This window comes from Tripterygium wilfordii, chromosome 9 (genome assembly GCF_013401445.1).
Source record: "Tripterygium wilfordii isolate XIE 37 chromosome 9, ASM1340144v1, whole genome shotgun sequence".
Taxonomy (NCBI): Eukaryota; Viridiplantae; Streptophyta; class Magnoliopsida; order Celastrales; family Celastraceae; genus Tripterygium; species Tripterygium wilfordii.
The window spans coordinates 4,317,056-4,330,224 of record NC_052240.1 but is presented as its reverse complement, the minus strand read 5'-3'; the positions used below and the strand labels follow the sequence as shown (position 1 = coordinate 4,330,224).

Below are 13,169 nucleotides of genomic sequence, written 5' to 3'. Positions count from 1 at the left end.
TGTTTTCTTTCTGGGTTGTATTGTGTTGTACGGATCGATTGTGACCCTTTATGATTCTTGGTTACTATCCACGACTTGTTAATGGAAGTCCATTGAAATACAAGGGTGAGAATTATTATGCAAAATCCGCAACTGTATGAAGAGTAGAGTATCGATTCCATGAGGATTGTCTAAAATCACTAAGTATTGATTATGACTAATTCTAACGCTATTTAAACAATCGAATTTTGATTTTCAATTAATTAAACTAAAATAATTAAACTAATGACTAGAAAAGACTACACATATTGCATTTGATTAATACCAAGTAAGAAAGCACTAGGATGTCTAATTTCACCATAACCAATCATATTCGAATCCTTTGACATGTTAATCACAATTATTATCCATATTGAGAATCAATTTTTCCTAACCTATTCAATACTCCATGTCTGACATATATCAAAAGTATTCAAGTTATCAATCTCTGTTATGTCTAACATTAGAATCAAAACAACAATAACCCAACTATGGAAAATTATGTAGCAACCGCACAAGTCATACTCCTACATGTCTGTGAAATATGCAACCTATGATATTTATTGCTATATTCAAATCCCTAAACTCACCTTTCAGTCTTAGTTTAGCATCACAACATTCAAATATTGGTCAGATATTCAAAAGCATTAATAAGAACACCAATAGACACTCAGTCATGTAATAATAATTGTAAATTAACATAAACCAAAGTTATCGAATATTCATGGGTAGGCTACATTATAGCCCTAACAGAGAGGATTAGTTCCTCATCATACAATCAAACAAAGAAATCAATCTAAAGAGATCCATGAGTTTAGGGAAATCAAACACTAAGAAGAGAAACAATCGCGACTGCTTACGCCTCCAACTTCTCTCTACTTCGGTGTAATTCTCCGCCTCTTTCTGTCTAACCCTAAAACAATTAAGAGTTTCTATTTAAATAGTCTAACACTCTTTCCTAATCCAAAATTTCTTCTTTAAAGTCTCTAGCGTTTTTGCCCTTAGGTCTGCCTTCTTTTAATAAGAGATTTCAACCCGAGATACACATCATTTTTATCACTCCAACTAGTGGTTTGTGTGTAAATGAATAATGTTATTGATCACCTAAAGTAGCATAATATTAACAATAAGAAACAAATTATCATGAAAAAAAACATGGAGTATTTACTATTTCGGGCTATGCCGTAAAAGCTTGAGGACTGGTGGTGAAATTTGAAGCAAAGACCCTTGTAATTTGGTATGGTAACCATTAATAATCTCAAAACCATCAAACATACCCCATCTGGTTCTAAAAAGTTGCAAAGACACCCTATTAGTTTCAAAACCTGCAAAGATACCCTCATAATTTCAATTGGTTAACTTCCATTTTTTTTTCTAGTTGTTTTTTTTGTATAATCACCACATATATTAAGAAGAATGATAAAAAAAATAGCAGAGCATCAATATAGATGACTTGAGAAACAACAATAAGAGAAATAGACAAGATTTAAAACAACATACATAAAAGATGAAACAAAAGACATAAACGAAGAGCCCCACAGTACTAACCATATGATATAGGTATAAAACATAGATCATAGAGAGATGTTGACAAGGATTTTGAAGGAGAGATGCTACAATCATTGAGGATCGTTGCTTGAAATTTCTTGAACAACAATTATTTCAAGCAACTATAGATGATCATCTGTGATGCAAAAATGACGATGAATGAGCAGCAATATAGATTGAAGGTGAAAGTCCGTCGAAAATATTCGTAGTCTCTCCATCTTATATATATTGGGTAATTACTAAATCACTCGAGACTTTAAGATGAAGCGAAAAGAATATTTACTTAAGTGAAATTTCAAACTCTTGATTTATTATTACTTAATTACTAAATGAGGTCAAACTAAAAGTGTAAAATATGGACGTGTTTGCATTTAGGTTAAACCTCTACACTCAACAGTAGTGTCTACAAAATTTGAAATTACGGAGGGCATTTTTGCAGCAGGTCAAATTTCCTGGGATGCTTTCGCAAAATGTTAAATTATAATGGGTACTTTTGTAGCTGACCCAAAATATAAGTGGCAAGTAAAATTTCAGAATTTCTGATGTGGCAACAGTTTTACCAATTATAGGGAGGAATTATGCATCCCCAAAAGCAATGGGCGTGTTAGAGAGAGAGACATGAATGATCTTCTCCATGTCCTCTCTTCCTCCTCCCCCCCAACAAAATTCCTGAATTCATTCCCCTCTCACTCCTCTCTCATACACAAAACTGTTATTCATCATATTTACTTTCTAGGGTTTTGAAATTTCACCAAAGCTAAAGCTGATCAGAATTCAGATTTTTCACATATACCCATATACACAATACATCATACAAGAAACAGAATCTCATTCACTTTTTTTTTTCCCAGAGAATATAAAGACTCCTCTTTTGTTTTCTGATCCAAATGGGTTCTCTTTTGACTTAATTACTCTCCTCCCAAGATTTCTAGAGGGAGCAATTTTGTTTTTTTCCTCCAAACTTGCGGTGTTTTATTATGTAGAGAGAGAAGTTTTGTAGAGAGCGATGTTGGCAATGGAGAAGGATTTTGATTCGAAGCTTAGGATTGAAGGCAGTGGCAATTCTTCTTCTAAGGGTGGTGGGAATGTTCAGAGATCTAAGAGCTTTGCCTTCAGGGCTCCTCAGGAGAATTTCACCATCCAGGACTTTGAGCTGGGCAAGATCTATGGCGTTGGCTCTTATTCAAAGGTTTGTTTTTAATCTTCTGATTTTTTTTATTGGTTGGTTTGGGTAATTTGTTTCCATTTTTTTTTGGTGGGTCGTGTTGATTTTGATTAATTGCGATTGTTTGTGTTTTGTTTTGTACATCTATATAGGTATATGATTGGAGATTATCAGTTTATAATACATGGTCTTTCTCTGTTTTTGTGTTGATTTATGACCCGCAGTGTCTTGATGATTATAAAGATGTATTCAAGCAAAAGATTAAGGTTAATTGTCTGCTATAGCAGCTCATTTATCTTCTTCTTTTTCAATGTGAAACACAGATAAATTTCCATTGATAAACACTTGGTCTGTCTGAATTACCAGATAATTTTGTTTTTCCTTTTTTATGCTGGGGATGTGGGTGGTGAGGGGGAAGGAGTAACAGTATGTATCTGCATCAAAAGGAGATGTGAAAAGAGATGTACTTGTGTTTTTTTGTTCAGAACTGAGATGCATTGCACAAAATTGAGAAGAAGGATTTAGATTCATTGTTCTGTATTAATTGATGATGATGTTCGGTGTGAATGATTCATTTGATGGCTGTATTAAGTTATGCAGGATGCCGAAAAATGTTTTTGAAGGGATTGGTGTGAATGATTTTTCTGTGTGGCTTTTTTTTTCTGCCCCAATTTTCCATTTGAACAACCATTAAATTATCATATATTTCATTATTTTGTGATGGTTTGTTTTTACCATTGTTGGAAATGGCTGAGAATTCAACCAGTTCTTCTTGTTCCATCCCAGGTGTTTTAAGAAACATTATATGTTGATATTGACGTGTTGATTTATTTGCTGTAATTGCAATAAGATATGTTGGTTGATCACATGGTAACATGGGTTCTGCTTGCGATAAAATTACTTTGGTGATTCATTTTTCTCTTTTTGCCTTTTTCAAAGACTAAGAGTTTTATGATGTGTTACTTAAATAGTTCGCGGAAAACTATTTTCTTTTGCCATTTCCTTCAGGGTTTACAGGAGCTGTTTTCCCATATAATGAACAATCTATTTTGCTACTTCATTTATGTATCTGGTGTTTAATATGTAGGATTGTTGATTACTATAACTTATTATCCGCCCTAGGTTATCTTTGGGGGGTCATATCTGCTTAATTTCAGCTTTTAGGCTTCTTGCTGCTGGCTTTAATGCTGTAATATAAGCATCTTATTAATCATCTCATCAGGTTGTGAGGGCAAAGAAGAAGGATACAGGAGTTGTTTATGCATTGAAAATCATGGACAAAAAATTCATTACCAAAGAAAACAAAACAGCTTATGTGAAGTTGGAACGCATAGTGCTTGATCAACTGGACCATCCTGGGGTTGTGCGGCTATTTTTTACATTTCAAGATACCTTTTCACTATGTAGGTATTCTTGGTCACTGCCTTTTCAAATTTCAATTTAATTGATAATTTGGTACTTGCTCTGCATGTCTCTTTCTTTTAAGTGCTAGTACTTTCCCAATGCTCAAACTCCTTGTTGTCTGTCACTATTTTGCATATTTTAATTTGTTATTAGAAATTGGTGTCTTTGTGTACTTTGCAGACATGGCACTCGAATCTTGTGAAGGTGGAGAACTTTTTGACCAAATAACCAGAGTAAGTTAATAGCCGTGAACTCCAGAATTTTCTTTTTCTCTAAACTTCTAGTGCCAATTTTATTATGAAGCATGTTATCATTCTGCAATCACATTGGATATTTGATATGTTAGATCTGTGGATAGTATGGACGTATAAAACCTAGAGACATTGGTGCACTGGTGCTACGTTTACATGGGACACTTGATGTGTTAGATATATGGATGGTATGGACACATACAACATACAGATATTGGTGCTCCAGTGCGTGGAGTTGAGAAAATTAAATTAGGAATGCTAAAGAAAAGAGGGAACCAAAAAAAAATACTTATATGGAAGTGATAAGGAAGGATATGGAATCTGCAGGGTTAGTTCCAGCGTGTAGCTTTAGATATGACAAATGGTGAAGGAGAATCCACATGGTGAATTTCAACTAATTTTTTCTAATATATTATTCTCAATTTTTTTGGGATAAATGCTTGATGATGATGGTGATGACGATGATGATGATGTTTGTAATTTGCAGATGAGAACTTAAGCTCTTATTTTTCTGATTGTATTTACTCGTTGCCTCTGAACATTTAAAGATTAGGTAGTAATTTTTTCCTAGTGTTACTAGGTCTAGAGTATTTATATTGTCCATACATTCTATTACACCACGCTTAGTTTAGTAGCCTGGAATGGAATGCCACATCTGGGCTCCTTTCTGTTTCCAAGAATGTAATAAGGGATTCCATTCTTGCTAGGGAGTGGAGGATTGCTAGTCTCCCTTCAGAACCTTTCGTTTCACTTTTTCTTTCCTCCTTATGGAATGCTGTTAAGTGAGAGAAGTTGCATCACCTTTTTCATAAAAATATTTATTTTTACTCATTTTGGGTTTGAGTCGATTGACTACATGAAACTGCAAGGAAATTAGTTGGAATTCACTACGCATTCTCCTTCACCATTCATTTCTTTCGCCATATTTTGACATAATACTATTTAGGTTCACTGTATTATATTCATTACAGTTGTTTCTAAAATTGTATTCTATTCCAATCATTATAAAATCATATTGAACCTATGTTTCATATTAATTTAAGTTTTTTTAGTTCTGAGTAAAATAGTATGTAATATTATCTAGCATGAGGGTAGACTTGCTCATGTCACCAAGGTGGCTCTACAAAGGCTCTAAATTGAGAGTAAAAAAAGAATAGTTGTTGGAGTGAAAGATTCTTGTGAATGTACTAAATGTGTTCATCAGCACTATTTGCTTTCTTAATCCTGATGCTACCAAACATTTCCGTTATCATTACCATTCTCATTCTTATTTCTATTCGGTAGAAATGTCAAATCGGTTAAATACTTTCCTTGCGTGGTTTGACCTGTCTGTGATTGTTTGGTGTCATTGGTATTACCCTTTTAGTTTGTGTTTACAGAAAGGTCGTCTGTCAGAGGATGAAGCTCGCTTCTATGCTGCAGAAGTTGTAGATGCACTAGAATATATACATAGCATGGGATTGATACATCGTGATATTAAGGTATTTTTTTTGGCACTCATGCACTACTTGATTGGCAGCTGGTGGATGCCTAATGTTTCTTCAATGGCAGCCAGAAAACTTGTTACTTAGTGCAGAAGGCCATATTAAAATTGCTGATTTTGGGAGTGTGAAGCCCATGCAAGATAGTTGAATTACTGTGCTGCCTAATGCTGCCTCTGGTAGTATAATGTTTTTTTTATGTGGTGGAAACCTTCTGTCAATATTTAGAGCATTGTGCTAAGGATTTCATTTTTTCTTTTCTTTTTTCCTTGTTGTCCTGTTCAGATGACAAGGCATGCACATTTGTGGGGACTGCGGCTTACGTTCCTCCTGAAGTCCTTAACTCTTCTCCTGCAACGTTCGGGTAAGGACATCTTTCTTGAATTAGTTAAGGGTTCATTAGCTAAATTAAATCGATAATTAGAAACTTGGAATATAATCTTTCCTAATGTGGCTTATTGTATATTTATGTGTATTTCTCTTATCATTTATTGTTTATGTATGATAACTTTCTTGTTTTGATTCTTTTGAACATATCCAAACAGAAATGATCTCTGGGCTCTTGGATGCACCTTGTACCAAATGCTTTCAGGAACGACTCCTTTTAAAGATGCCAGTGAGTGGCTTATTTTTCAGAGGATTATAGCCAGAGATATAAGGTTTCCAGGTTACTTTTCAGTGGAAGCTAGAGATATTATTGATCGGTTATTGGTAAGCGACAAATTCTTCTTTTGGGACTGGCTTTGACATTTTATTTTAGCTTGCTGGCTTTTGTTATTGTTTACATTCTGCACTGCTCTCCCTTTTCTGTCCTTTTGAGGAGTTCTTCTTGTGTCTCTATGTGTTCTGTGTGCATACGAGGTATAGTTTATTTGTTAGCATTCTAGATTTAAATGCTGCATCAAGACCCAAATTTTCTCCATCTGTGTAACCTGAGCCATATATCTGCTACTTTTGCTTGCAGAATGGTCCTCATTACTTTGTTTCATGGCATCCTTTGTTTTGATCGTCAAACACTATTGAAATTTTATAAGAAACCTGTATTATCTGTCATGGGCATTCTGGCCGTTGAAGGAATTGCTTATATAGGTAATTTGGGCCAACATATTATTGTGCGTTGTTGGGCTCTTATCTTGCCAACCACAAAAAAAATATTATTTTGCTGGATCGGGGACAATTCCATATATGTCTTTAAAGCAAATCTGAGCAGATGCTTGCTTAGCATGTGTGTTTAGAGAAGTAGAAGCCAGCTTTCAAGAATGAAAAAGAAAAAGTGCATTTGCATGGATTTGTTTGTGCATTCGGCTGTGGATATGCTTTTAAGACTGGGATATCTATATTATGAGTAGCTAGAAATCTATGTTGCCATTAAAGTCTACCATTCCTGAGGGACTTTTTTTTATAAAAAAAATTTTTATTGCATGGCACCAAGAGTGCCAACCCAAAAATATATAGAGAAAAGAAAAACACAGAACAATGTTACGGAACTTCTAAAGGCTTTAATACATTACAGATCATCATGATGACAAGAAAACCACAATCTCAAACTGCTATACCTATCATCTAAAGATTTTTCCTTTTCAGTCTCGAAGTTGTCAAAAATCTTCCTGTTTATTTCAAATCAAACCCTTCCGCAGGTAACCAAAGCCAGGTATGGCCAAGCTTTTAACTCATAATCAAAAGATTGAGTAATAACCCACTTAAGGCCCTGAATTTCCATGCATACTCCCAGAATTTATTTACCATTTTAATGAAGATCAACGGTCTTAGATTCTTCTTCACATAGGAAACTTTCAACTATTATCATCATCTTTTCTTCAAGTTGCCAAGAGTGAGAATTTGATCCCAAGTTGCTTAGCACACACAGAAAGCGACTTTGATCCAGTCTTTTGGCAACCGCACACACTTCCAAGGAAGCTCTTTGTGACCACAACTCCTATTTAAGCGAGCAAGACTGCAAGAGCCTTATAAAAGATATTTCAGTAAAAGTCCCTTTACTGAACTTGTTCCATATGAGGGAGTCTTCTCTCTCATTATTAATTGAACATCCAAAGATAAACTGTCCTTTCTAGAGGGAAATTAGAGCATGATAAACGACATTTCAACTTTGAAATGTGTTCTGGACATTGAAGATGTTTGATGTTTGGTACACAAAAGTAATTGCTAAAGAGTTGTTTTATTACATGGGGTTGTGCATGTTATGGTGCAAGTTTCATTGGTCTAAATGAGGTTGAAAGTTGAAACTCAAGTTTTTCCTTGCGTGTTGTCTGATGGCAGGGATTAAGGTTTGAGTCACATGTCATTAGAAATTGTAAATTTATAGTTGACAGACAGCTTAAACAAATTAGATTGACCTTTTCTTTTAACTTTTGGTTACAAGTTTATGAAGTTGTACATAATATTGCTTTACAAAGTCTATTTATTGTGGCCATTAATTTTCCTGGTATGTTGATGCAGGACACAGATCCCGGTAGAAGACCGGGTGCTGGACCTGATGGTTATGCTGTGCTTAAGATGCATCCTTTCTTTAAGGGAGTTGACTGGAAGAATGTAAGAGAGCAGACTCCACCAATACTTGCTCTGGAGCCTACGGTATGTCTTCTGTATTCTTTGGTGCTGTATCTATTGGAATGCAACTTCGCTTGCATTATTTCCTTTTCATTTAAACTTTCCTCTTTTTTTTTCTTTTTTTTTTAGGCTACGCCAGGTGAAGGTGATGGTACTCCTGATTCTTCATGGAATCTGTCACACATTGGGGATGGTTCTGCAGGACTTAATGATGGAAATGGTGGAGCCTCATCTTCTGAAGGATCTGGTCACATAACTAGACTTGCTTCAATCGACTCTTTTGATTCAAAATGGTATTGGTTCAATGCTTCCCACATGGACTTCCTTTTCCTCTTTTTTTTGGGTTTGTTTTTGGAATCCTAGAATGGACATTGATGCATTCTTCTGCAGGACTTTTCGAGTTGATGGGGAAATTAATTATTCATTTTTATTTCATTTTGGTTGCTGCTCAGTGATCCCTCCCCCTCTTCCATCAGTCCCTTCTCTTTCACATGCTGGTTCCGGATTCTGTTATATTCATAATCATTGCTCATAATATATTGTTTGTGTTATCAGGCAACAATTTTTGGATCCTGGGGAATCTGTTCTCATGATCTCCATGGTAAAGAAATTGCAGAAGTTGACGAGCAAAAAGGTGCAACTTATCCTTACCAACAAGCCAAAGTTGATTTATGTTGACCCTTCTAAACTAGAGGTTAAGGGGAACATTATATTGTCCGACAAATCTAATGACCTCAGTATCCAAGTTACCAGCCCTTCAAATTTCAAGATCATAACGGTACACTCCTTTTCTTTTCTTTTGTGTGTTTTCTTTGCCTTTCTTACTGCTCCTGAAACACATTGTCTTAAGGTTTTATGAAACTTTATCTTCTCTTTGTGCCATGTTTGGTCATCGCAACTATGTTTAGATCAAAGGTTATTGTAGGCTTGTAGCAAATTGTTTTTTCATCTTCTTTTCCCTGTTTTTGTTATTATTCTGATCTGATCATAATTATGTGATTAATTATTTAGCCCAAGAAGGCATTGTCATTTGAGGATGCAAAACAGAGAGCATGGCAGTGGAAAAAGGCTATTGAGAGTCTGCAAAACCGGTGAATTCCAACATTTTGGGAACAATTACTGTAGAGAGACATGAATTCTTAAACAACTGAAGTCACCACGGATTATTTATTTTGTGAGAGAGAGAGATTGAAGTTGCAGTTTTTCTTCAAGTTTTGGAGCTGCTCTCCACAAGCATTCGTCTATTGCAATTGGAGCTCTGCTTGTGACTGGGGCTTCTCCTGTTTGCTTCCTTTGTACAAAATTAATGTACAATTGTGAAGCTCTTACTGTACGGTTGTTCTGAGGAAAGCTACGGTTCTTTGCTTCTCAAGTGTATGAAAGATTAGCAACTATAATGAAAAGTTCTTCCCATGAAAATTATAGTGTTGCCAGTTGTTGTTAACTTTCAGAAACCTAGTGCAAGTAACTGTCTATTTAGCTCAGTAAATATGGTTTTAGATGCTCGATTGTTTTTTTTTGAATGGAATTTTTTTTTATGCAAGGCAGCCCAAAAAGATTAGAAAGGGGGAGAGACTTGTATGATCAAAAACATTCCCAGAAAAAGATGAACACCAAAACCTAATGCACTCAAATTAGCTATCTATAAAGGTGTGAATGGAGGATTCTTTGTTGTTGAATATTCTGTTATTCCTTTCAATTCAAATCATCCACATTACAGACATTGAAATGAGTTGAATGAAACTCCTTCGATGTTTGTCTATGCCTGTAGACTGATCAACCTACGAATGGCAGAAAAGTTAGTTACGCAAAGCATTCTTATGCTAGTTTTGCTGTCCTTGGTTGGCTACACACTGTCTCCTTCACCATCAAAAGTGATGAAATCCTTGAATATTGTCAAGGAGATAAACAGGAGAGGACCATATATATATTGGCCTCATCACAGTGTTTGCAACTGAAGAGAATGCGTTTTTTGGAACTGGAGACTTCAAGCCTAATCCAAAGCATCCATTTGTGGATCTTTCAGGTTAGTATTTTCTCTGTGTTATATGCTTCTTCTACCTTACATTTTGAGTCTAAGAGGTGGTGTTGAATGTTGTAGGACGGAGATTCCACATCGGTAAGATCTTCCAAAAGAATGTGATCTATGTGAGGTGTGGGGTTGGAATGGTAAGTTCGTTTGGTATCTGTTGCAGTTGCATTACTAGTATGCTAGATTGAACTTATTTGGATATGGGTATTGGATTGACAGGTCAATGGGGCTGCAGCAGCACAGCAAATGCTGGATGTGTTTGACATATCAGGAATAATCCATTTTGAGATGTCACCATTCCCAAACAGTTTGCTCATACTGGTGTTTGGAATTGGATGGTCTGCATGAAACCCAATATAATATTGATCTTTTTTTGTCATTTTTTTTTATGCTTTCCCTGCTTTATTTTGAAACTAAAATGTTTGGTCACTTGAATATGGGAAGCTACAATGTACCAGAAGGCAATGAAGCTAATATGTTGGGTGAGATTGGATATAGTCCTGAACAGGTCTTTTCCGAGTCCGGGGAGCCTACTTCCTTTGTGAGGTTTGCTGCTGGCTTGGAGGTTATACACACAAATACTTTCTTAAGTTTCAGAAATTTGTCAATGTCTCTAGCCTCAAACTAAGCAAAAGTCTTGCTTTCATGTTGTGGTTTCAGGGGATGGAATTGGAACAATGTGTGAATTCCACCATGTGCCATCCCCAGAAGCCCAAGCTAGTTGTTGGACTGAAAGGCTCCACAGCCAACACTTTTGTGGACAATGGAGCTTACAGGGATTTCCTCTATAAGACTTTTGAGGTTTCATCAGCAGATATGGAGAGTTCTGCTATTGTCATGGTAAGACTTCTTAGTTCTTACATCATATCCTCCTTCTCTTTCACTAAAATCAGACCACTTTGGAAACCCAGTAAAAATAGACAGCAATGTAGTGAATTTGTATATAACCATAATTTTACGACGTTTGAGATTGAATGGTCCAGCACTCTGAGCATCACAATGAAATTACTTTCTCATACTTAATAATAACTATAGTAGACAATTATGGTGCTTGCAGACGAGCTTGTCCAATGGTTTCCCTGTGATAGTCATCCGAGGAATATCAGATCTTGCTGGAAAGCAGTCGGGAGATAACGTATGGAGCACTTTCGGATCACTTGCAGCTCTTAATTGTGCCAAAGCTGTTCTTCAGTTCATCCGCAAGCTTAAGCTACCACAAGATTCTTCAGCTGGATGCTAGCATTCTAGTTCAACAATGTATTCTGTTCAGGTGTCTGATTGATTTTAAGAAACAAGAGTAACCATCACAACTCAATACGAAAACAAATAGTTTTGTTGCTGGTAGAAAACAAGATCCTGTCAAATTCTGATGCTCTCTGCCCCCCCCCCCCCCCCCCTCAAAAGGGTTAAATCCGCAACACTTCATTCTATGGCTTAGGTATTTAGGAATCCAAGTAGAAGAATTGTAAAATCAAATAACAATACCGGACTAATCGAGATGTACTCAAATAACATTAGAGAAATATTATTCCCACCCCCTAAAAGTGGTAATCCCACCCCACTTTTTTTTTTTTTTTTTAATATTGATTAATATATATTTGATATTTGATTATTTCGAATTACATGTAATTTGACATTTGATTCTCATTATAAAAATTAGTTTTCTCACTTTCATCAATTAATTAAAGCAAACTTATTACATCACATCAATGCAGATTAGCAATAAGTTTACATTAAATGTACCCGCTAATTTACATTGATATAATGTAATAAGTTGACTTTAATTAATTGATGACGTGAAAAAATCAATAGGGGTGGAAAAATTAATTTTTGGAATGAGTATTAAATGTCAAATCACACACAAATCAAACGAATCAAATATCAAATCATATATAAAATAATATTAAAAAATACAATTCAATCATTTGGGGTGAGATAACCAATTTGAGGGGGTGACAATACTACTTCTCATAAGATCTCGGTATAAACCTAAACATGCTTAATAAAATTAAAAAGCAAAAACAACATATATGGATTGGAGCAAGATTCTTGACTTTTCCTTCATTAAGTACAACAAGTATGTGTGTCATTGGAACACACCTAAAGAATCGGTGTTGTGATCCACAACTAATAAATGAGAAATCCAGATTTCATTTCTATGGAAGAAGATGTGGCTTGCTTATTTTTTATTCAATACAAGGACATAAATAAGCATATCTATACAATGAAAAGACAAATCTATGACATAAGAGGAAGAAAACACATGGAGACTCGTCGTCATCCTCCTCCCATGGCCACGAAAGATATTGGCCGGCCGAGTATTAAAAGTTAAAACACCATTATTATGCATAACCTTTTTTTTATATTAAATGTCATGGACACCCCTTGTGGTTAGGATCATTTCTATGTGCGTCCCCTCGTTTTGAATTTGCAAAAATTGGACCCCTTGTACTTTGATTTCGTTGCACCGTAAGTCCCTCCATCTTTTGACCGTCATTTGACTAACAGTGGATGCTAAAACGGTGTCGTTTTAATTTAATAAAATTAAAAAAAAAACCCCACATATAACACTATTTACTCAATCTCAAAATTCTCCATTTGCAAAGATCAAAATGGGGCTCTCTCTAGCAATTCCTAAAAAACGGTCCACATTCTCAACTGAGGAGGCAGTAGTGTAGAGAAGGAATGCTCATGACTGATCT

At 35.5% G+C, this 13,169-nt stretch overlaps 2 pseudogenes; both read left to right on the top strand.

Annotated features, from left to right (window-relative positions):
- Nucleotides 1–2,131: 2,131 nt before the first annotated feature.
- On the top strand, nucleotides 2,132–9,889 carry LOC120006430 (annotated as a pseudogene).
- Nucleotides 9,890–10,052: 163 nt separating this feature from the next.
- On the top strand, nucleotides 10,053–11,813 carry LOC120006432 (annotated as a pseudogene).
- Nucleotides 11,814–13,169: the final 1,356 nt, after the last annotated feature.